General features: G+C 42.9%; 1 protein-coding gene and 1 non-coding gene across 5 annotated transcripts in view; both read right to left on the bottom strand.

Annotated features, from left to right (window-relative positions):
* GGACT (gamma-glutamylamine cyclotransferase) overlaps positions 1-25,376 on the bottom strand; it is a 65,550-nt gene that overhangs the window by 22,655 nt on the left and 17,519 nt on the right. The window lies entirely within an intron of this gene.
* Positions 8,879-8,985, bottom strand: LOC111751689 (U6 spliceosomal RNA). Its single transcript, XR_002786787.1, has one exon. It is a non-coding gene; the product is annotated as a U6 spliceosomal RNA (small nuclear RNA).

Raw genomic sequence — 25,376 nt, 5'->3', positions numbered from 1 at the left:
TCATCCATCCAGTATTTATTGAGCTTCTACTAGCGACCAGGCATTGTGCTAAGTTCTAAGCATATGAAGACAAATGACAAATAGTCCTTGTTCTTAAGGAGCTTGCAGTCCGAGGGGGGAGACAGATACATTAAAAGATGGTCATAAGGTACAATGTGGTAAGGACAGTGAGAGACATGCATTGGACATCAGGGCATCATGCAATTTACTAATTTACTCCTTGAGTAAATTAGTCCCTGGGTGGCATAGATGGTTTGCGCTTGACTACTAATTGAAAGGCTGGTGGTCAGAGCCCACCCAGTGGTACTGTGGAAGAAAGGCCCGGTGGTCTGCTTCTGTAAAGATTACAGCCAAGAAAACCCTATGGGCAGTTCTACTCTGTCATACGGGGTCGCCATGCATCAGAATGGACTGGATGGCAATGGGTTTGTTTTGTTTTGTTTACCTGAGCAGCAGTCTTACAGGATAAACAGGAATTAGGCACAGGTGGGGGTATGGGGCCTGGCTAGTGGCGAAGAGGGTGATCTGTGCAGATGTGGTGGCCCTGGCTGCCTGTGAGGCAGACTGCAGGGACACCTGTAGGGAAGAATATTAGTGAGGCCAGGAGCACTGGCGAGAGGCTGAGGAGGGAGGCAGGGCCCAGATCCTGAAGGACCCTATATATCACTTCAAGGAGTATGGGTTTCAGTTTGTATGTGATGGTGGTAATTAAAGGGTATTAAGCCTGGGAGATGACATGATGAGATTTGTGTTTTTAAAAAATTATCTACTGCAACCCCACTGGAAGCCTGTTTGGAGGTATCTACTAAAGTTCTACAGAAGTTCGCTGAACATATACGTACACCCAGACCCAGCAACTCCATTCTCAACCATATGTTTGACAGAAATGTATACACAGGTTGACCAAAAAGATATTTATAAGAACATTCCTATCAGTACCTCGAAATAGACTCAACTGTGAGAGCTAAAATTTCTAGAAGAAAATCTTTTGACAGGACACTAAAAGCACAAAACAAAAGAAAACATGGACACACTGGACTTCATCAAAAGTAGCAGTAACAGCCCAAAACTAGACACAACCCAAATTTCATCAATGGAAAAGTGGGTTAATAAGATAATTCAGACACAAAAGGCCAACTATCGTATGATCTCACTTACATGATATCTAGAATAGGCAACTGTGTAGAGACAAAAGTTTATTATAGGTTACCAGGGTCTAGGGGATGGAGAGAAAGTCTGCTATAGTGCTGAAAGATGAGACCCCCAGGTTGGAAGGCACTCAAAAAATGACCGGTGAAGAGCTGCCTCCTCAAAGTAGAGTCGACCTTAATGACATGAATGGAGTAAAGCTTGTGGGACCTTCATTTGCTGATGTGGCACAACTCAAAATGAGAAGAAACAGCAGCGAACATCCATTAGTAATTGGAACATGGAATGTATGAGGGATGAATCAAGGAAAATTGGAAGTCATCAAAAATGAAATGGAATGCTTGGAGATCAATATCCTAGGCATTAGTGAGCTGAAATGGACTGATACTGGCCATTTTGAATTCGACAATCATACGGTCTACTAAGCCAGAAATGACAAATTGAAGAGGAATGGCACAGCATCCATCATCGAAAAGAACATTTCAAGATCTATCCTGAAGTACAATGCTGTCAGTTAAAGAATAATATCCATATCCCTACAAGGAGGACCAGTTAATATGACTATTATTCAAATTTATACACCAAGCACTAATGCCAAAGATGAAGAAATTGAAGATTTTTACCAACTTTTGCGATCTGAAATTGATCAAACATGGAATCAAAATGCATTGATAATTACTAGTGACTGGAATGTGAAAGTTGGAAACAAAGAAGGATAAGTAGTCAAAAAATACGGCCATGGTGATAGAAACAGGGCTGGAGAATACATGATAGAATTCGTAAGACTAACAACTTACTTATCGGCAGTATCTTTTTTCAACAATATAAACAACTATACATGTGGACCTTGCTGGATAGAATACACAGGGATAAAACTGACTACATCGGTAGAAAGGAGTGATGGAGAAGCTCCATATCATCAGCCAGGGGCTGACTGTGAAAAAGACCATCAATTGCTTATATGCAAGTTCAAGTTGAAGCTGAAGAAAATCAAAACAAGACCTCAAGAGCCAAAGTACGATCTTGAGTATATCCCACCTGAATTTAGAGACCATCTCAAGAACACATTTGATGCGCTGAAACTAATGACCAAAGACCAGAAGAGTTTGGGGATGACATTAAGGACATCATACATGAAGAAAGCAAAAGGTCATTAAAAAAACAAGAAAACACCAAAATGGATGTCAAAAGGGACTTTGAAACTTACTCTTGAATGCAGAGTAGCTTAAGTGAACAGAAGAAATAATGAAGTAAAAGAGCTGAGCAGAAAAAAAAAAAGCTGAACAGAAGATTTCGAGGGGCAGCTCGAGAAGACTAAGTATTATAATGAAGTGTGCAAAGACCTGGCGTTGGAAAACCAAAAGGGAAGAACACACTTAGCATTTCTAAAGCTGAAAGAACTGGGGAAAAAAAAATTCAAGCCTCAAGTTGCAATACTGAAGGATTCTATGGGCGAAATATTGAACAACACAGGAAGCATCAAAAGAAGATGGAAGGAATACAGAGTCACTGTACAAAAAAAAAAAAGAAAAAGTTTTTTTTTTTTTAGTACAAAAAGAATTGATTGACGTTTAATCATCTCAGGAGGCAGCCATGTGATCGAGAGCCGATGGTACCGAAGGAAGAAGTGCAAGCTACACTGAAGGCACTGGTGAAGAACAAGGCTCCAGGAATTTACAGAATACCAACTGAGATGCTTCAACAAATGCATGTATGCCAAGAAATTTGCAAGACAGCTACCTGGCCAACCAGCCAGAAGAGATCCATATTTGGGCCCATCCAAAGAAAGGTGATCCAATGGAATATGGAAATTATCAAACAATATCATTAACATCACATGCAAGTAAAATTTTGCTGAAGATAATTCAAAAATGGTTGCAGCAGTACATTGGCAGGGAACTTCCAAAATTCAAGTCAGATTCAGTAGAGGACTTGGAACGAGAGATATCACTACTGATGTCAGATGGATCTTGGCTGAAAGCAGAGAATGCCAGAAAGAAGTTTCCCTATGATTTATTGACTACACAAAAGCATTCAACTGTGTGGATCCTAACAAATTATAGACAACATTGTGGAGAATGGGAATTCCGGAACACTTAATTGTGCTCATCAGGAATGTGTACATGGATTAAGAAGCAGTTGTTCAGACAGAACAAGGGGATACTGCATGGTTTAAAGTCAGGAAAGGTGTGCGTCAGGGTTGTTGTATCCTTTCACCATATTTATTCAATCTGTATGCTGAGCAAATAATCCAAGACTCTGGACTACGTGAAGAACACCGGCATCAGAATTGAAGGAAGACTCATTAACAGCCTGTGATATGCAGATGACACAACCTTGCTTGCTGAATGAAGAGGACTTGAAGTACTTATTGATGAAGATTGAAGACTACAGCCTTCCACGTAGATTACATCTCAGTAAAGAAAACAAAAATCTCAATGTGTGTATAAATTTTTGTATGAGAAACTAACTTTAACTGTACACTTTCACTTGAAGCACAATAAAAAAAAAAAATACGAAGAAGAAAACAAAAACCTTCATGACTGGACCAAATAAGCAACATCATGATAAATGGAAAAAAATACTGAAGTTGTCAAGGATTGCATTTTACTTGGATCCACAATCAATGCCCATGGAAGCAGCAGTCAAGAAACCAAACAATGTATTCTACTGGGCTAATCTGCTGCGAAAGACCTCTTTAAAGTGTTAAAAAGCAAAGGTGTCACTTTGACGATTAAGGTGTGCCTGACCCAAGCCATGGTATTTTCAATTGCCTAATATATATATATATATATTTTTTAATATATATGTGAAAGCTGAACAATGAATTAGGTGGAACAAAGAATAATTAATGCCTTTGAATTTTTACTGTGTTGGTGAAGAATATTGAATATACCTTGGACTTCCAGAAGAAAGAACAAATCTGTGCTGGAATAAGTATAGCCAGAATGCTCTTTAGAAGCGAGGATGGCAAGACTTTGTCTCACTTACTTTGGACATGTAATCTGGAGGGACCAATCCCTGGAAAAGGACATCAGGCTTGGTAAAATAGAGGATCAGCGAAAAAGAGGAAGACCCTCAATGAGACAGATTGACACAGTGGCTGCAACAATGGGGTCAAGCATAGCACTGATTGTGAAGATGGCACGAGACCTAGTAATGTTTCGTTCTATCATACACAGGGTCTCTGTGAGTCAGACCAACCTGACAGCACCTAACAACAACTAACAACATACAACGGAATACTTTACAGCAATAAGAATATTACACTCAACAATAAGGATGAATCTAACAAGCAATGTTGAGTAAAAGAATTCAGACACAAAACAAAACACTCATCTATGTATGTATTTATGTTATTGTTGTTGTTGTTAGGTGCAGTAAAGTCAATTTTGACTCATAGTAACCCCATGTGATAGAGCAGAACTGCCTCATAGGGTTTTCTAGGCTGTAATCATTGGGTCCAAACTGCCAACCTTTCAGACAATAGTTGAGTGCTTAACCATTATGTACCACCAGGGCTCCTTGTAGGTATTTATAAAGGTAAAAACAGTCAAAATTAGCTGTGCTGCTAGATGTCAAGAGAGAGGTTACCTTTGGGAGGAAAGCAATGACTGGAATGAGACACAATGAGACCTCTGAGGAACCGACAATGTTTTGTTTCTTGATCTAGGTGCTGGTTACATGGATGTGTTCACATGATGAAAATTCATCAGGTTATATGATTTCTGAAACCCCGGTGGCATAGTAGCTAAGTGCTATGGCTGCTAACCAAAGGGTTGGCAGTTCGAATCCACCAGGCGCTCCTTGGAAACTCTATGGGGCAGTTCTACTCTGTCCTATAGGGTTGCTATGAGTCGGAATTGGCTCGACAGCACTGGGTCATATGATTTCTACACTTTTCTGGCATATGTTATACACTAATGAAATGTACATTAAAATCTAAAAATACATATAGTTACTGGTTAAGCATTTGGCTGCTAACCAAGAAGTTGGCAGTTCAAATCCACCAGCCACTCCTTGCAAACTCTATGGGGCAGTTCTACTCTGTTCGAAAGGATCGCTATGAGTTGGGATTGACTCAAGGGCAATGGGCTTTTTGGCACAGTTACAGAGTAGAGGACCGATTTCTCAGGGAAAGACTTATGCACAGGAAACCACAGTGAACAAGACAAGGAGACGTAAGTGCTGCACAGAATTAAGAGGTGTTGGAATGGTGCAGACAGAAGGAGGAAAAGTGAAAAACTGATTTATTCATGTTTCACTGTGGAAAGTCAAGTTAAAAGAAACCAAGAGATATGCCTAAATTAACTGAAAATAGGCTCAACTGTGAGAGCTACAACTTCTAGAAGAAAATCTTTCAATAGGACACAAAAAAAAGGCACAAATAAATTATGGATAAATTGGACTTCATGAAAATTGAAAACTTCCTCTATTAAAAAATAGTATTTTTTAAAAAAATGATAAAGTTAATTAAATGAAAAGGTAAACACAGATTAGGAAAAATATCTGCAAAACAAATGCAGTAAAACTTGAGAAAGCTGGAACCTGTGTAAGATGGAAACCTGCCAGAGAAGGAAAATTCAATAGAGAAGTGACAGAAAAGTCTAAGACTGCATCCCGTCAAAGGTGGAAAACTTGCCAGACCCGGAAAAACAAGGCAGTCCTGACAAGTTCTGGCTTTCACGGGTTTCACTGTATCTGATAAAGGATTTGTATTGAGCATATACAAAGAACCATTACAACGCAATAAGAAGAAAAACAATCCAATTAAAAAATGGACAAAAGATTTAAAGACATTCTACTAAAGAAGATATACATACATATATACACATATATATGCCCAAGCCCGCTGCCATCAAGCTGATTTCAGCTCATAGCAACCCTATAGGACAGAGTAGAACTGCGCCACAGAGTTTCCAAGGAGCGCCTGGCAGATTCGAACTGCCAACCTTTTGGTTAGCAGCCGTAGCACTTAATGCCACCAGGGTTTCCGTACATATATATATGTGTATGTATATATTATACATATATATCCCAAATAATCACATGAAAAGATGCTCGATGTTGTCAGTCATCAAGGAAATGCAAATAACCACAATGAGATATAAACCCACTAGAATTCCTAAAGTTGAAAAGACTACTAAGTGCTGACAAGGATGTGGAATAACTGAAACTCTCATACATTGCTTCTGGGAAAGCAAAATGATACAGCAGCCTTGGAAAACACACTGATGAAAGTTTCTTATAAATAAAGCTGAACACGCATTTACCACACAGCCCAGCAATCTCACTCCTGGGTATTTACTCAAGATAAATGAATTCAAATATCCACTCAAAGACCTGTATGTGCTTTTAGAAGTCTACTCAAAATAGCCAATAATCAGAAACAACCCAAATGTCTATCAACTCAGGAATGCATAAACAAATTAAGGTATATAGATAAAACAATATAGATAAATCTCAGATGAATTATGCTAAGTGAAAGAAGCCAGACACAAAATACATACATATGGTATGGTACTATTCACAGGGCATTCTGGAAAAGGCGAAGCACAGGGACAGAAAACAAGAGCAGTGGTTGCTAGGGGCTGGGCACGGGGCAAGACTGGCTATAAAGCGACATGAGGGCACTTTTTGGTATAGAATGTTCTGTATCTTGATTGTAGTGGTGATTATATAAGTAGACACATTTGTCAAAATTCATTGGGCTTTAATATTAAATGGGTGGATTTTATTGCATGTAAATCAATAAGGCTGATTTTTTTTTAAGCTGACCAAACATCAATATCTGAACAAAATGCTTTCATCTACCTCAATTTTATTTTATTTATTAGTATGTCAGGGCTCCGTAAATAACAGGCCAATCTTCTTTGCCAGGCTGGCTCATCTGTTCCTCTCTCCTCAAGTCTGAATGAAGGTGCCCAAAAAAACCTTTTCAAGGTCTCCTTTCTTAGCTTTTACCCTAGGGGAGCTTAACTCAACTCTATTTCCAGAGACAGCATGGAATCAATAGCCCTGGGCTCAAATCCCAGTCCTTTCACTTACTGGCTGTGTGGTTTTACTGTCTTTACTTAATCTCTCTGAGACTCCACTTCTTCGCTGGGTAAAACCTCTTTCTCAGCAAGGCCCTTGTGAGGGTTTAATGAGGACATCAAGCACCTGGTATGGTATCAGGTACACAATGCCTATTAGACAAGTATTTGTTTCTATTGTTTTAACCAGGACTTCCTAGTGGTTTGTTTCCCCTGGAACCCCTGCTGAGACTCTGTATTTCTAACGAGTTGCCAGGAGATGCTAATGATGCTGGTTAGGGACCAATTCTGAGAACCACTGGTAGAGCAGTGGGTCTCAAAATTTATTATACATAAGAATCACCTGGGGATCTTGTTAAACTAGATTCTGATTCAGTATATCTGGGGTAGAAAGGCAAATTCTCAGCAGGGGTTCAGACCGGAATGAACTGGTTCAAAGCCCTGGTTTTAACCTAAATCAGGTTAAGGACTCTTCTATATCTGCCATCATTTGACCAGGTTAAGTCCCGCTAGCTTGCCTCAGGTTTTTGTTAGAGACATTTCTATTTGCTCACATAGTCTATCTTTGTTTTCCTAGCTTCTTAGGCATTTTTTGTGAGTATATGTGTGTTCCTGAGACACAGTGTCTTAAAGTTCAGTGAAGGTATTTTCTCAAGAGCCAGGATATATGATTTAATAAGAATGATGCATACATATGTGGGAAAAATGAGTCAAACTCAGGAGTGTCTCCAACAACCCAGGCCCCAGTCCCAGGGCTCAGGAGGGAGAGGTTTCATTTCCTCATAAGAACGCGGCCCCTAGACTGCCCTGAGTAACACACTGCCTCGACATAAACAGTCCCAAGACACACTCACTCCTTTTTTTCCCAACTTATTTTTTTATTGTGCTTTAGATGAAGGTTTACAGAGCAAATTAGTTTCTCATTAAACAATTAACACACATAGTTTTGTGACACTGGTTGCCAGCCCCACAACGTGTCAACAATCTCCCTTTCTCGACCTTGGGTTCCCCGCTACCAGCTTTCCTGTCCCCTCCTGCCTTCTTGTCCTTGCCCCTGGGCTGGTGTGCCTATTTAGTCTCATTTTATGGGCCAGTCTACTCTTTGGCTGAGAGACAGGAGTGACTTCAGTACTGAGCTGAAAGGGTGTCTGGGGACCATACTATCGGGGTTTCTCTAGTCTCTGTCAGACCATTAAGTCTGGCCTTTTTTTGTGAGTTAGAATTTTGTTCTACAGTTTTCTCCAGCTCTGTCTGAGACTATTGTGATCCCTGTCAGAGCCGTCAGTGGCGGTAGCCAGGCACCATCTAGTTGTGCTGGACTCAGTCTGGTGGAGGCTGTGTCCATTAGTCCTTTGGACCAATTGTTCCCTTGTGTCTTTGGTTTGCTTCATTCTTCCTTGCTCCAGATCGGGTGGGACCGGTGGATTATCTCAGATGGCTGTTCACACGCTTTTAAGACCCCAGACGCTACTCGCCAAAGTAGGACGTAGAACATTTTCTTTTTAAACTATGTTATGCCAAATGAGCTAGATGTTCCCCTAGACCATGATCCCCAGCCCTCAGCCCAGTATTTGGGTCCCTCAATGAGTTTGGATATGTCTATGAGGCTTCCGTGACCTTGCCTTGTACAAGTTGTGCTGACTTCCCCAGTGCTGTGTACCATCTTACCCTTCAGCAAAGTTACCACTTATCTAAAAAATATGGAACGCTTCATGAATTTGTACGTCATCCTTGCGCAGGGGCCACGCTCATCTTCTCTGTATTGTTCCAGCGATAGTATATGTGCTGCTGAAGCGAGCACTCTCCCTGACTTTTGACTCTGCGCTGGTGGGTAATTTCTGAACTACACTCACCTATGTCTCATTAAACATTAATACTCCTGGGGCATTTTAACCTCTTCAGGTTCAGTATTTAAAGTTATATTTCTTGTATTAATTATCTACAAAATTTCCTTGAGCCTTGTTTTATAATTTCCTCGAGTCTCTTTTTCTGATATAAGCAAGATTTCTATATTAGCTATAAAAAAAAAAAAAAAATTTTTTTTTTTTTCTGCACTAAATAGCTGCTTAATGCTGATTGTTACTGACCAATACAAATGTTCAGATATGACCTATCTCTTGCCTCATGACTCCAGCTTCTCTTCCATTTTAGAGCTTGCTGGGAGATGTGGTCTCATCTCCTTCTCTGGTGCTGTTAACACAGAAACGGTGGCATTTTGAAACACGCAGTGCAAGTCAGACATTCTTCCGTTGGTCCTCTTTCGCGTGTTAAGCGAAAGCTGGCCTCAGAAGAAAACCACATCTGTGCAGGAAGCCTTCCTTCCTGAGGAGAACTAGGCTCTGGTGTCTGCCACGCTGCCGTGGACGCTCTTCACACCTCCGCACGGGGCCTCAATGGGCAGTAGTGCAGGGGCTCAGGTAGGGTGCAGGGCTTCAGATCAGAAAGGTCTGGGCTCCTGACTTTGGCAAAAGGCCAAACCTCTGAGGTCAATTTCCAATTTGTCCAGTCGACAGTCCTTCACAGAGGTACGGTGGAAAGGACGCCTGTGAGAAGACTCGGGTAGACCACCCATCAAGGCACCTTGCATATGCAGACACCTGTCTTATTTTCCAAGGATTGCCATAACGAAGGACCACAGACCGGGTGGCTTAAGGCAACAGATATTTAGTCCTCCACAGTTCTGGAGATGAAGAGTCTGAAATCAAGGTGTCCGCAGGGACATGCTCTCTCTGAACCCCTAGGGAAGGACCCTTTCTTTTCTCTTCCAGCTTCTGCAAGTCCCAGGCATTCCTTGGCTGTGTTAGCATAACTCCAATCTCTGTTTCTGCTGTCCCGTCTTCACACGGTTCTAAACACTTTATTTTTATACTAACTGATTTAATCCTCACAGCGACCTATGAAGTAGGTACATTCATCTTTGTTTTGCACAGGAGGAAACTGGGATACAGAGAGCTTAAGCAATTTGCCTCAAATCAAACAGGTTTTTAATGGGCAGAGCTGGGATCTGAACCTAGGTGGTCTTGACTACAGAGTTTGAGTTCTTGAGCGCTTAACTACCAGGGAAAAGTGGTCCCATCCCCTCCTCCCCCTAAACATTGAAAAATGAAGCAAAGTCAAAGAGTTATTTACCTTGAATTGCAAGCAAAGTCTACACAGTCTTGCTTGGCTAAATCATACATTCATATTGATATGAAACCCACCCCGCTGGAGGCGCCCATCTCTCTCTTCATTCTTCGTATGTGGAGACCTGAATCTCAGCCTCCACCCAGTACACTCAGGCCTTGGGCTACACTTCACTGTGCGTCCCACTCAACTCTTCTAATCCCATCTCACTTAAACCAGATGTTCTCCTTTGCTCGCCAAGCCAGGTCTTCTCCCCTTTCCTTCACTACATGAAGTCATGAATATCCCAGCCCCTTCCACTGCCACCCCAGCCCACACCTATAGTTGTATTACTTGAATCATAATAAAATCTTATATTCTTGGTGGCTGCCTTCAAGTTGCCACCAACTCAGGGCGACCCCATGCACACAAAAAAAGTGAAAGGCACCATCCCCATGACTGGTTGCTGATTGGACTGTTGTGATCCATTGGCTGATAGGTGGAAGCAGACCACCAGGCCTTTGTTCCTAGTCCATCTTAGTCTGAAAGCTCTGCTGAAACTTGTTTAACATCATAGCGACACGCAAGCCGCCACTGACAGATAGTGGTGGCTGCACATGTGGTGCACTGCCAGGAATCGAACCTGGGTCTCTTCCACAGAAGGCGGAATTCTACCACTGAACCCCAAATATCCTGATTAAACTGTAGCCTATGCTCCACCGAATTGTTCTGCTGATGCTCCCTGCACTAGCTTCCCCACCTTCTTACTCCCCACAATACCACATTTACACCTTCTAGGCCGAATCCAACCCTCCCTTTACATCCTAGCTCAGAGTCTCCCTCCACCATCTCTGATTTTTGACATCTTAGTATGCGGACCACATTCTGCCTTACTTCCTGTTATTTTCTCTCCTACTAATTTAACAGCAAAGGACACGTTTTAACTTTCTCCTTCCCTGTAATGCACTATGTGGGGAAAATGAATGCGTTCCTTCCTCCCATCCATGGAATTCTCAATTAGCCAATTTACTTTCTATGCTCCATTTTGATCACCAAGAAATAAATGACAACCAACCAACCTCTGAGTAGATATTTGTTTCAAAATACCTCCCTGACATCCCACTTTGGAGAGTGGCATCTGGGGTCTTAAACGCTAGCAAGTGGCCATCTAAGATGCATCAATTGGTCTCAACCCACCTGGAGCAAAGAATGATGAACACCAAAAACACAAGGTAATTATGAGCCCAAGAGACAGAAAGGGCCACATAAACCAGGGACTACACCAGCCTGAGACCAGAAGAACTAGATGGTGCCTGGCTACAACCGATGACTGCCCTGACAGGGAACACAACAGAGAACCCCTGAAGGAGCAGGAGAGCAGTGGGATGCAGACCCCAAATTCTCGTAAAAAGACCAGACTTAATGGTCTGACTGAGACTAGAAAGACCCCGGTGGTCATGGTCCTCAGACCTTCTGTTAGCCCAAGATAGGAACCATTCCCAAAGCCAGCTCTTCAGACAGGGATTGGACTGGACTATTTTTTATGGGATAGAAAATGATACAGGTGATGAGTGAGTTTCTTGGATGAAGTAGACACATGAGACTATGTGGGCATCTCCTATCTGGAGGGGAGATGAGAGGGCAGAGGGGGTCAGAAGCTGGCAGAATGGACACAAAAAGAGAGAGTGGAGGGAAGGAGTGTGCTGTCTCGTTAGGGGGAGAGCAATTAGGAGTACATAGCAAGGCATATATAAGTTTTTGTATGAGAGACTGACTTGATTTGTAAACTTTCACTTAAAGCACAATAAAAATTTAAAAAGAAAACTCCTCCCTGATAATAAATACGAGATATCCAGCGATCATAACTCATTATTCCACAAACAGGTGCTGTGCACTCACTATGACAGAGAAACAAGGATGACTGACGTGGAGGAGCAGACATTTGGCTCACTGCTGCCACCCAAGGTGCTGGACGATGGCACACCTGGCATTCACCCAGGGTGTGCTGACACCGTGAGGATGAATCAGACTCAAGCTCCACCCTCAAATTCAAAGTCTAGTATGGAAGCCAGGACAAGTGCTTGAGGAACTCTGTGGTTGAAAATGGTGTGTGAGTGGATTTTAAAAAAAAAAAAGATACACTGATACACGCTCCAACATGGACAAACCTGCAAAACATTATGCTGAGTGAAAGAAAACCAAACCTTCCAGTTGATTCCAACTCATAGTGACTGTCTTAGGCTGGATTCTCTAGAGAAGGAAAACCAGTATAAAGCATATATATGTGTGTGTGTGTGTGTTTACATATATTTACATATATATTTATATCAAAGAAACAGCTTATGCAACTGTAGATGCTGGAACGTCCCAAGTCCATGGATCGAGATAGGGGCTTCTCCTGATTCACACAGCCACGTGGACTGGCAAACCCGAAATCAGCAGGTCAGAGAGCAGGGCTCTTGTTCACAGGCTGTGAAGGTTGAGGAATCCCAAGATCAGCAGGTAAGCTGCTAGCTCAAGTCCCAAGACCTGAGGTCAGACCAACAAGAGGCAGCTGCAGGATCCAGAACAAGTCAAAAGCACCTGCAAGGCCAGCAGGAAGGAAGTAGGTGGCGGAGGGCGGAGATAGAGGCTGAGGGTGTGGTGAGCTGCCACAGGCCCTGTCTCCACCGGTACCACTCAGATTCCATTATGGGGGGTGATCACATATCAAATCTCAACAGGGAAGTGATCACAACATTAAACAACGGCCAAAACGCTGAGAACCATGGCCCAGCCAAGTTGGCACACAATCTTAACCATCACAGTGACCCTATAGGACAGAGTAGAACTGGCCCATAGGGTTTCCAAGCAGCAGCTGGTGGACTGGAACTGCTGACCTTTCGGTTGGCAGCCAAATGCTTAACCACTATGCCACCAGGGCTCCACTGAGTGAAAAGAAGCCAGACACAGATAGGCCACATATTGTATGACTTCTTTATAGGAAATATCCAGTATAGGTGAGACAAAAACTGGATTGGTGGTTGCCAGGGGCTGGAGAAGGCAGGAATAATAAGTAACTGCTTTATGGGTGAAGAACCCTGGTGGCACAGAGGTTAAGTGCTTGGCTGCTAGCCGAAAGGTTGGTGGTTGGAATCCACCAGGTGTTCCTCGGAAGAAAGATGTGGCAGTCTGCGTTGTAAAGATTACAGCCTTGGAAACCCTATGGGGCAGTTCTACTCTGTCCCGTAGGGTTGCTATGAGTTGGAATTGACTCCACAGCAACGGTTTTGGTTTGGTTTTGGCTTAATGGGTAAGGGTTTCATTCTGGGGTGATAAAGATGTTTTGGAACTAGACAGAGGTGATGACTGCCCAACGCTGTGAATGTGCTAAATGCCACTGTAATGTATGCTTTAAAAGGGTTGATGTTATGGGAATGTCACCTCAACAAAAAAAAATCTCAAAAAATTAAATCTTTGGAAAAAAAAGACAGATAAATTATGCCACGTGAAGGCATACAAAGTGGCAGGAAAGGCAGAAAGGGGAGAGCTGGGTTCTGCTTCTGGGTGATTTGGAAGTAGGGCCCCTCCTAGGAGCCAAGAAGGGAACTGGACCCTGAAGAATGAAAGTTCAGCGTTTAGGAAGGAGTTTAGGAAGGAGGGGAGGAGGACAGGCTCCCAGGCAGGGAGCACCTAAGTGTGACAGCGCAGGGAGCCCAGCAGGCACAGCGGGAGCCCAGAGCACGGCTGGCCCGAGGGAGCAGTGGCCAGGATGGCGGAGGGACGCCAGGTCCTACAGAAAGGAGCCTCCTGTCTTGGGCTGGGGGCAGACTTGATCCTCCAGCCGGAGCTTCCCAAACCTGGCGGAGATCCTGAAATGCCGGCGAAGCTGCACCATGTATATTCCTGGGCCTCTCGCCTCGAGTTTAATTTAGTAAATCTAGAGTTGGGGAGACAGAAACCTGTACTTAAAATAAAATAGTCTTAAAATCTCTCTGGTGATTCTGGTGATCAGTCTGCTGGGAAACTGGTGGTTTAGGGAAGGGGCGAGGTCTTCCAACTTTATATTGATGCTCTTGAAGACGTACTAAGTTTTGAATACAGAGGATTTACCATGGTAAATATACTGTAAAACCAGGAAGAGTACACTTAATTCTTTTTCACAAGATTTTCTAGAAAATATTTCCACTTAACCTTCATCTAATGGAAAGCTCAATTAACCAGAAAAGCACATTTTCCAAGTATTAAAAATTTAACATTAGTTTAGACATATCTTCTTTAAAAAAAAAAAAAATGCTTCAGATGTCCAAGTTATACAAAAAATGAAAACAAAATACATAAAACTAAACATAATATAAAAAATTTTTTACATAAATTTTTGTATGAGAAGATAATTCAAGCTGTAAACTTTCACCTAAAGCACAATAAAAAAAGCTTTTTTTTTTTTTTTTAGTACAGCCAAAAGATAGCCCTTTCCGCCTTTAGCACAAACTAAACCAAAAAACCAAACCCGTTGAGTCCATTCCGACTCACAGTGGCTCTTTGGACAGAGTAGAACTGCCCTATAGGGTTTCCAAGGCTGTAATCTTTATGGAAGCAGGCTGCCACACCCTTCTGCAGAGCAGCTGGTGGGTTTGAACCAAAGCTCTTTTGGTTAGCAGCCAACCGCTTAACCACTCTGCCGTGAGGGATCCTTTAGCGCATATTAGCCTTTTAAATCTCCCCCACCCTTTAATGTAACTGAGACCATACCCTAAACGATAACGGGGAATACAAATTTTCTAAGGGCGTCATGTTTTCATTCTCCTGTGATTCAAAGTCTACCTAAGTAGAAATATTAGGCAACAAGACTGACCATTTTAAAAAGGTGGAATAAATCACATTTTTTTACTTTCAACACCTGGTGTCACCAGCATAACACAGTCCACGTCTCTAAGTGCTCCACGCCGTAGGTGCCAGAACGAGGTGGTGGCCGGGCCTTTGCGAGGGATGGGGAAGAGGGGAGCCCACAGGTCTAAGTCACACCCAGCACAAGCACGATCCTACTCCCTCCACAGCTGCTATTATAGATACCGTTCCTGGGGATCAGGAAAGCTTAAAACATGGTTTTTAGGTTTGTTTTTAATTTTGAGCTTAATGATACATGGAAAAGCCTAGAATAATAAAGCCATCAAATACCTTTTCTCCCTGGATGTTATGTCACAAATGATAGCCCATCCTCCTCTCCACCCACCCCAAAATGTGACCCGGTGCCAACTGTCCGTGTGACTCTGCTTCCAAAATTCACAGTTAACCTTGTTTAGATTGGCTTGGTGATGATATGCCTAAATTAAAAACCCAAAGTTTCTGTGAAGACTTCATTTTTAAAAGCAATTTGTGCTCACGTCGGGCTTTAAAATAGAGGAGATTTCAGGAAGGAAAGAAACAATCCTTTAGAAACTTCAATCTGTATGCTGAGCAAACAAACCGAGAAGCTGAACTATATGAAGAAGGAACGGCATCAAGATTGGAGGAAGACTCATGAACAACCTGCATCATGCAGATGACACAACCTTGGTTGCTTAAAGTGAAGAGGACTTGAAGCACTTAATGATGAAGATCAAAGACCACAGCCTTCAGTATGGATTGCACCTCAACACAAAGAAAACAAAAATGGTCACAACTGGACCAATAAGCAACATCATGATAAACGGAGAAAAGACTGAAGTTGTCAAAGATTTTGCTTTACTGGGATCCACAACCAACACCCATGAAAGCAGCAGTCAAGAAATCAAAAGACACATTGCATTGGGCAATCTGCTGTAAAAGACTTCTTTGAAGTGTTGAAAAGCAAAGATGTCACCTTGAAGACTAAGGTGCACCTGACCCAAGCCACGGTGTTTTCAATCGCCTCATATGCATGTAAAAGCTGGATGATGAATAAGGAAGACAGTAGAAGAATTGATGCCTTTGAATGTGGCGTTGGCAAAGAATAGTGAATATACATACCATGGACTGCCAAAGAACGAACAAATCTATCTTGGAAAAATACAACCAGAATGCTCCTTAGAAGCAAGGATGGCGAGACTACATTTCACATACTTTGGAGGTGTTATCAGGAAGGATCAGTCCCTGGAGAAGGACATCATGCTTGGTAAAATAGAGGGTCAGCGAAAAAGAGGAAGACCCTCAATGAGATGGATTGACCCAGTGGCTGCAACAATGGGCTCAAGCATATCAACAATTTTGAGGATGGCACAGGACCGGGCAGTGTTTCATTCTGTTGTGCATGGGGTCACTGTGAGTCAGAACTGACTTGACAGCACCTAACAACAACAATAACAGTTGGAAAAAATAAGACAGATACATACGACTCAGCATAGATGGACTCCCAGGACATGTTATTAAATGAAAAAAAAATTGGAGTGCATTATGGATGATGAGTTGCAATTTATGTCAAGAACAATGTGAATATGGACGTGTAAAGGAACAACACCTACCTGATAGATGCATTAGATGGCAACCCCAGCAACTTTCATTTGTGCTCATGTAACTGCTGAGAGTCTAAGCGGTTGTGTGCCATCAAGTAGATTCTGACTCATAGCAACCCTAAATGAGAGGAGAACTGCCCCATAGGGTTTTCTAGGCTGTAACATTTATGAGAGAAGTTTGCCAGGTCTTTTCTACAGAGGAGCTGCTGGTGGGTTTGAACCTCTGACCTTTCAGTTAGCATCCAAGTGCTTAACTGTTGCACCACCAGGGCTCCTCAGTCGAAGCACAGTAGCACTTAAAAGATACAACTGAAAAAAATAGCAGCCCTGACATTTTACAACTTGAAAATTATAAAATGTGATAACTGCCTATAGCTCACTCCTTTTCAGGTACCAAAGGCATTCTGGAAAACCCTCTCTGCAGAAGCTGGTTTTTCACCACTGAAGTCCAGGAACTGATTGACTTAACAATAAACAATAAAGAGAAAAGCAGTGATGGCCCTACTGCTTTTTAAATGGTAGGTCTCTCATCACAGGATTCTGGAGATGAGACCGGAAGAACTAGATGGTGCCCAGCTACCATTACTGAACACTCTGATCAGGAACGCAACAGATGGATCCTGACAGAAAGGGAGGAAAATGTGAATGAGAACTGGACCCACTGAGACTGGAAGAATTCCCAAGACTACTGTTACCTTTTAACGAAATAGGTTAGCTCAAAAAGTAAAGGATGTCACCCTTGAGTACTGTGCTTTTTTAAAACATTATCTACATGAGACCTAATGGACAACAGTTACTGTAAAGCATGGATGGGATGGGGGCAGTGAGACTAAGTTAATGGGAATGGTGCAAGAAGAACAGAAATAACGAGAATGTTGGCACGATGTGAAGAATGTAACCAATGTCACTGAACATTATGTGTAGAAATTGTTGGACAGGAGTGTGTTTTGCTGTGTATATTCTCACCAAAAATGTTTTAAAAAAGAAAAAAGAAGATTCTGGAGATGATGTCTGTGTCTGGGAGCATGTGTGTAACCTGGGAGGCATTCAAGCCACCTAGTGCTCCACACCCTCCTCCCCACCCCCCGCCCCGACCTCTTCAGCCCAGTTTTTATGTTGGTAATGAGGCCTCAGAGTTTCTGGGTGGTGCAAACAGTTAATGCACTCGGCTGCTAATCAAAAGGTTGGAGGTTTGAGTCCACCCAGAGGTACCTTGAAAGAAAGGCCTGGCAATCAACTTCTAAAAAATCAGCCACTGAAAACCCTATGGAGACATTCTGCTCTGACACACATGTGGTTGCCATGAGCCACAGTCAACTTCATGGCAGCTCGTTTTAATGAGGCCCCTCCCTCCTCTCCCCTTAGTTGTATCTTGGATGGCCATCCCCCAACTGGTCTCTGGGCCACCAGGCTTGCCCCTCAGCCCATCCTGCCACCAAAGCTGGCGTGATCTCTCCAGGATGCACGCAGGACCGTGCCACTCCCCTTCCCTGGCTGTGTGGGGCTCTGGTAGGCAGCCTTGAAGATGCCCTCTGATGCCCCTCCTCCGGCATTCATCTGTGTGTAGTTCCTTTCCCCAGAGTGCACGCTAGATTTACAGACTTGCTTCAGACAAAGAGGATACGGCGGAAGTAACAGAATGTCACTCCAGACACTAGGTTATAAAGAAGACTGCAGCTTCCACCTTGGGGCTCTTCTTTGCTCTCTCTGTCAGATCCCTCACTCTGAGGGAAACAAGCTGCCATGTTGTGAGTGGGCCTATGGAGAGGCCCATGTGGAGAGGAACTGAGGTCTCCGCCAAGAACCAGGAAGGACCTGAGGTCTGTCAACCGTCACGTGAGTTAGCGTGGAGGTGGGTCCTTACCCAGTCAAGCCTTGAGATGACCACAGCCCTAGCCAATTCCTTGATTGCAACCTGTGAGAGACCCTGAGCCAGAACCATTCAGCTAAGCAGCTCTCAAATTCCTGTGAGGTCATGTTTGTTGTATTCAGCCACTGATTTTGAGCCCTGGTGGTACAGTGGTTAAGAGCTCAGGCTGTTAACCAAAAGGTCGGCAGTTCGAATCCACCAGCCACTCCTTGGAAACCCTATGGGACAGTTCTAGTGTGCCCTATAGGGTCGCTGTGAGTCAGAATCAACTCCACGGCAGTGGATTTTTTGTTTGTTTTCCACCTAATTAATCAACATCCTGTCTGGAAAAATCTTACTTTTCCTTCAACAATTCCAGGTCACCTCAAACGTCATCTCCTCTGTGTAATCCCTCCTGACCACTGTGATCACAGAACCCCGCAGCCCTTTGCCCCTTTCCTCCTGGCTGCTGTGGTCTCTGGTTGTCAGCCACTTGTGCTCCTCAACTTTAAACCGTAGAACCTTGGATGTTGCGAATGTTCAGTAAATGTTTTCTCAGAGAGTAAACTACTTAAAAGTAAATTGCCAACTTGGTGCCCCTACACCCCTTAACATGTTAACGTTTATATCCTACAAGGACATTCTCTTATATAACCACACTAAGACCACCAACCAGTTGGCTGTTGAGTCAATTCTCAGGGCAATGTGAGGTTGCCAGGAGTTGCCATAACCACACTAAAAAAATAAATAAATCCATTGCGTCAAGTCGATTCCAACTCATAGCCACTCTATAGGACAGAGTAGAACTGTCCACAGGGTTTCCAGGAGTGGCTCGTGGATTCGAACTGCCAACCTTTTGGTTAGTAGCCATAGCTCTTGACCGCTGTGAGACTACAACCCTTAGAATCAGGAAATTAACACAGATATGTTACTACCCCTTTTAACTTTTGTCAATTGTCCTAATAATGCTCTTTGTAGCAAAAGATCCAGTAGAGAATCACAACTGCATTTGGTTGTCAACACAGTGGCATCATTAGGGGGTTGGGAGACGTGGAGCATGTAGGCTGCAGGCACCCTGACACAGAGGGGTGACGCCAAAACAACCCAACGGTCTGCAGTGGTGGCGGAAAGGGGGTGACCCGGCCAAGGCAGTGGTGTCACTAGGGTTGGTGTCACTCATCACCCAGTGCGCTAAGTTGTTACACCCCTGTCACCGGCCAGTCAGGGTGAGGGTGGGCTGGGCTGCAGCACCCGCCATTGGGAGGGAGGAGGGTCTCCACCTTGGCCAATGGGAGAGGGAGGAGATGAGGGAGGTGGGGCGTGCAGGGGTCACCCTGGGCAGGGGTGGGGCAGGGCCCTCTGCCCACCAAAGGGGTTCACGGGCTGGTCCTGCCCACTGGGGGAGGGGGGTGTGACACCATGAGTTACCACACAGGGTGACATCAACCCTAGTGACACCACTCTTGTCATGTCCTTAGTTTCCTTCAATATAGAACAATTCCTGAGTCTTCTTTGACTTTCATCACCTTTTACAGATTTTAGGCCATTTAATTTGCAGACTGCCCCTCAATTCGGTTTTGTCAAATGTAACCTGTGATTAGATTCAGGGCTTGCAGGAAATGGTGCTGTGCTCACTGCCGCCTATCAGGTGGCAAATGATTTCAAAATGTCCCATTATGGACGATGTTCACTGATCACTTGATTAAGGTGGTGACTGCCAGGCTTCTCTACCATGAGTCCCCCTCCCCCACTTTGTAATTAGTAAGCACCTTGTAAGGATGTACTTTGAAACTATGTAAGTAGTTATCATCAAACTTGACACTTGTTCATTTATTTATTTGTATGGATTTATGGCTTTCTATTTTATTAAATAAGTTATAATCTAACACTACCACATTATTCACTCTGATATTCAAACTGTCCCCAGGCTGGACACAGAGCTAATTCAGGCAGGTGTCTCTGTTCTCTTGGCCTGTCCCTGTCATTCTTTGACCACTTTCCTTGCGTCCTGGCACAAGCTATTCTAGGCTCATCTTGAACTTTCCCTGTTCCAGACTTGGAATTACCCATTTCTCCAAGGAGCCCTGGTTCCTTTTAATGGAAAATGGTATTTAGAAGCCAAGATCTGGGAGATAGGTGTGCTCATTGTTACTGGGTGTACCTGCTTCTAGGTCCCCTCAGTGGAAAATATATATATACACACATATACACATTTGGATACACACAAATATACATACACGTACAGGTATTCACATCTACGTATCTATAAAAAAAAAAATCTATAGTTGTTGAAAACTATGAGTTACACCAATCCATCCAATCCATACACACCACACCACAGGGTTTTCTAGTTTTCTACATTCCTGTATGTAACTCTTCTCTGACAGTGGGAAACCTGGCTCACGTTATCTTTAATACAGTTACGTAGCTGGTCAGTCTTTCCATGTGTAACTAATTTCCAATCTGAGCCACCACCATTTTCCCTGCACGCAGCCCTCTTCTCCCCACTCAGGCTCTGACACACGCATGAGGATCACTCCTGAGGACACCCCTCTCGGGCTCTTACTTCCACACTGCACACAGAGCTGTCCCTCCCAGCGACAGTCTCCTCAGCCCCTGCCAGATTCAAGGGCTGAAGATACAGACTCCATCTATTATTGCAGGTGCTGCAGTTACATTGCAAAGATGAATGCATCAGGGGATGGGAAGAATCTGTGGCCATTTCTGAAACCCAGCACACCAGGCTCCTTACTGCAAGCATGTGGCTTCATCCTCAAGGTCCCCTAATGAGGGAAAATGGCTGGTGGAGCTCCATTCATAATGCCTGCATGTGAAGGAGTAGGAACAAGGAAGGACAAGAGGAGGAAATAGGGCCCTTTTCAAAACCTCCCCCAAAGTTCCACACATTTCTGCTTACCTTTTGTTCACTATAACTTGGTCACATGGTCACTTCAAATAAAACTGGGGAGTGGTCACTAAGGAAGGTGAGGAGAATGGGTATTTGGTGGCAACCTACAGTTTCTGCCACTCCCATTTTTTATGTTTACTGGCAACATTCTGCTTTCGGGAGTTACTGAAATCCTCAAGTCAATCTCTGGAAGCATTCTTGATTCTCACACATTTCTAGGTTTATAAAGTTCTGATGGGGATAAAAAAACAGTTGCTGTTAAGACGATTCTGACTTATGGTGACCCCTATGTGTTTTAGAGTAGAACGGGTCTCCATAGGGTTTTCAATGGATGTGACCTTTCAGAAATAGATAGCCAGGACCTTCTTCGGAGGCACTGCTCAATGGATTATGACTGCCAACCTTTTGGTTGGCAGATGAGCACTTAACTGTTTGTGCCACCTAGGGATTTTGTTATTGTTGTTAGGTGCCGTCAAGTTGGTTCTGACTCACAGTGACCTTATAGGACAGAGTAGAACTGCCCCATAGGGCTTCCCAGAAGCAGCTGGTAGATTTGAACTGTTGACCTTTTGGTTAGCACCCGAGCTCTTAACCACTACGCCACCAGGGCTCCACCCATGGATAGGATCTAATATTTATTTCTAAGGTAAAAAAAAAAAAAATTTTTTTTTTTTTTAAGGTAAGCCACTCTTAAATCAAAACCAACCCAACCTCATTGCCATTGAGTCAATTCCAACTCATGGTGACCCTATAGGACAGAGTAGAACTGCCCCATAGGGCCTGCAAGGAGCAACTGGTGGATTTGAACTATCATAATTTATAAATAGAAAAACTTGGTAACGCCTTTCCACTAAATGCCAACCTTTTGGTTAGCAGCTGTAGCACTTAACCACTGTGCCACCAGAGCTCGATGCACAGAAGCTCACAAAGAGGCTTAAATGGTTACTTAACTAATGTACACTACTTCTCGTTAATCTAAAAATCTGTTATGTGAGAAAATGTTGGAATGAGCCTTTCCAAGAGCTTGCTGAGTCTCCAAGAAAACCACCACCTACCAGGATGGTCTGTAGGCCTTCACCTGTGTGAAAACACTGTACGTAGCGGATCAAAGCTCCAGCCCAAGATGCTAAGGCATGGGACAGCCACAGGGGGCCAGCGGAGGAGCAAAGAGCAATGGAAACAGCCCCAGTCCCTGGCCAATCCAAAGGAAAGGGAGGGAGGAAAAACACTGCAGCTGGAAGAGGAAAACAGTAACGCTGCGGAGGATAACCTCAGAAATACGGGACTTGGCACGTGAAAATCACTCTCTGGGGAGTCTGAGGGAGATTTACTTTGCAACATCACCCAGGAGGCAAGACTTGGTGGTCTGGTTCAGATGAACTGATTTGAATCGATGCTGTTACTCTGCAAAGGAAATCTAAAGGCTGCATTTAATAGGAAGACATTACTGAAGTTTTTCTGTTTATAAATTATGACCACAGTTTAGTTTCTTGATATCGTTCCCAGTATCCTTCAGATCATAGATGTAAAGCGCTATTCCTGGCATCAGGAGAAGGCATGGTGCAGAGAGACGAACACCCATTATTTGCCATTTTAATATGGGTTTATTCCAAGTGAGGGGATCTGTCCTTTATATAGTTATTTGATTAAAAAAATAATAATAATGTTTTATTGTGTTTTCGGTGATAGTTTACACAGATTAGGTTCCCATTTAACAGTTACTACCCAAATTGTTCAGAGACATGGGTTATGTTTTTCTCAAGGTGTTAACATTCTTATTGACTCCCTTCTGGATGTTTTGCTTCCAGTAATCTGGTTTCCCTGTCCCCTTACCATTTCATCCTTGCTTTACAGCAATTGCTGACCATTAGGTCTCATATATGAGATTTTTTACTAAAGGTGTGCAGTACTCACTGGTAATATTCTTTACTTTACGAGCCAGTCTGTTATTTAGCCAAAAGGTGACCTCAGGGGGAATTTCAGTTCAAGGTTTATGGAGTATCTCAGGGCTATAGTCTCAGAGAGTCCTCTTGTCTCAACCAGTCCAGTAAGTCTGGACTTAAGAACGTGAGTTTTAGAACACACACTTTTGAACAAGACCTGCTCTACTTCATAGGTAAAAACCCTGCCACCTTTCAGCTATGTAACCTTGTTCAAGGTATTTCATCTCTTTGAGCCTCAGTTACGCCACTGGTAAAGTGGGGACAGTAATGCTGTGAGCGTTACCTGAGATAATATGTATGAAAATACTGGCATTTGGTGATTTTAATACCACCTTTTTTTTTTTCTGTATAGTGGTTAAGAACTTGGCTGCTAACCAAAAGGTCAGCAGTTCAAATCCACCAGCTGCTCCTTGTAAACCCTATGGGGCAGTTTCACTGTCCTATAGGGTCACTATGAGTCAGAATCGACAACAACAGGTTTGGTTTGGGTTTGGTCTGAGAGAAAAGTAAATCACAGAATTATCATAAGGAGTAAATAACAGAATGTATTACAAATATCTTATAGTAGTGCCTGGCATACAGCTGGTGTCCAATAAACATCCGTTCCTTTTTAACTTTTTTTTTAACCATACTAACAGCCACATCCTAGTTATCCGGCATGGTTGACTGGTGTTCTTTCTAATGAAGCTTACCCTTTTACGCACAGAAAAAAAATGCATAAACACTTTTCTGCATTAGTAAACACTGTATGGCAAAAATGAAAGACGTTTTAAGCTTTTGTAGTAATGAACGGTCACCATGATGATTAACTACTGACTGTGTTACAGACAGGTCTATACGGTTGGATGCCAAAAACTGCATCCATATCAAGATTCAGGACATATGCTAGAACGTCTTTTCTTGAATAAACACCTCACATTCATTATGATACAACCGCTAGAGAAAAAAAACGGACCTTGACATCTTTCGCTGCTACTTGCTAGTATAGGATCATAGGATGCTAAAGCAGAAAGAAGCTTTGGAAGTTAAAAGTTGAAGAAAGTAAGGTTTAGACTTCAGTCAAACTAAGTGACTTACCTAAGGTCATACAGACAGTTAATCATGAGAGGAATGGAAAAGAGAAACCCAGTCTCCTCTGCAACCCTCTGGACATGGCAGTACAATGGACCTAGCTCTCCAGTTCTCACTTCTGAAACGCAGTGTGACATGTTGCCACCAGGGGGCAGCAGGCGTATTAGTCAGGTGTTCTAAAACCCGGGATTTAAGGCCCCAATTTTTAAGGCCCCAATACATTTCCACTGTCCCTTTTCAAACACACACTCACCCTCGTGTGTGTGCGTACGTACACACACGCACATACAAACGCACACACGTAAAACTTTATTAAAACAATATCAACAAGCATGAAGTTTAAAGTAGCTCCATAAATAAGTTTTAAAACAAAAAGACAAAGACTTGGGTCCAATGGAGGTAACATTTTACTAACCCTTCACTATTTTTGATTTATTCTGATCCTAATTGACCTAAGCGTCAATTAACACATTAGTTTTAAACCAAAAATAATTTCACAGCAGCAATCCATGCCATTTCTTCAACACTTTCAACCAAATCTAATACTTTCCTTCTGAGGCCTTAGATCACAACAACCTCAAAAACCCGTCTGTCAATTTATCCTGTCCTCGTTTGTCAGGCTTAGTCTTTTTTTCTAAAGTCCCTATATCAGAAAAGAAGATCTGTCCATAGGTCTACCTCTCCAGCAAATTTTCAGAACCAAAAAGGGAGAGTGAGATTACAGTCTCGAAGTAAAACCTATGTGGCCACCATTCCTCCACTCCTTGGTTGTTGTTGTTGTTTGTTTGTTTTTAAAGAATATTTTATTGTGTTTTTGGTGAAAGTTTACAGAGCAAATTACGTTCCCATTTAATAATTCCTAATTTTTTT

This window comes from Loxodonta africana, chromosome 23, assembly GCF_030014295.1.
Source record: "Loxodonta africana isolate mLoxAfr1 chromosome 23, mLoxAfr1.hap2, whole genome shotgun sequence".
Taxonomy (NCBI): domain Eukaryota; kingdom Metazoa; phylum Chordata; class Mammalia; order Proboscidea; family Elephantidae; genus Loxodonta; species Loxodonta africana.
Note: the sequence above shows the minus strand (reverse complement) of the source record. Positions and strands in the feature narration are given on the sequence as shown.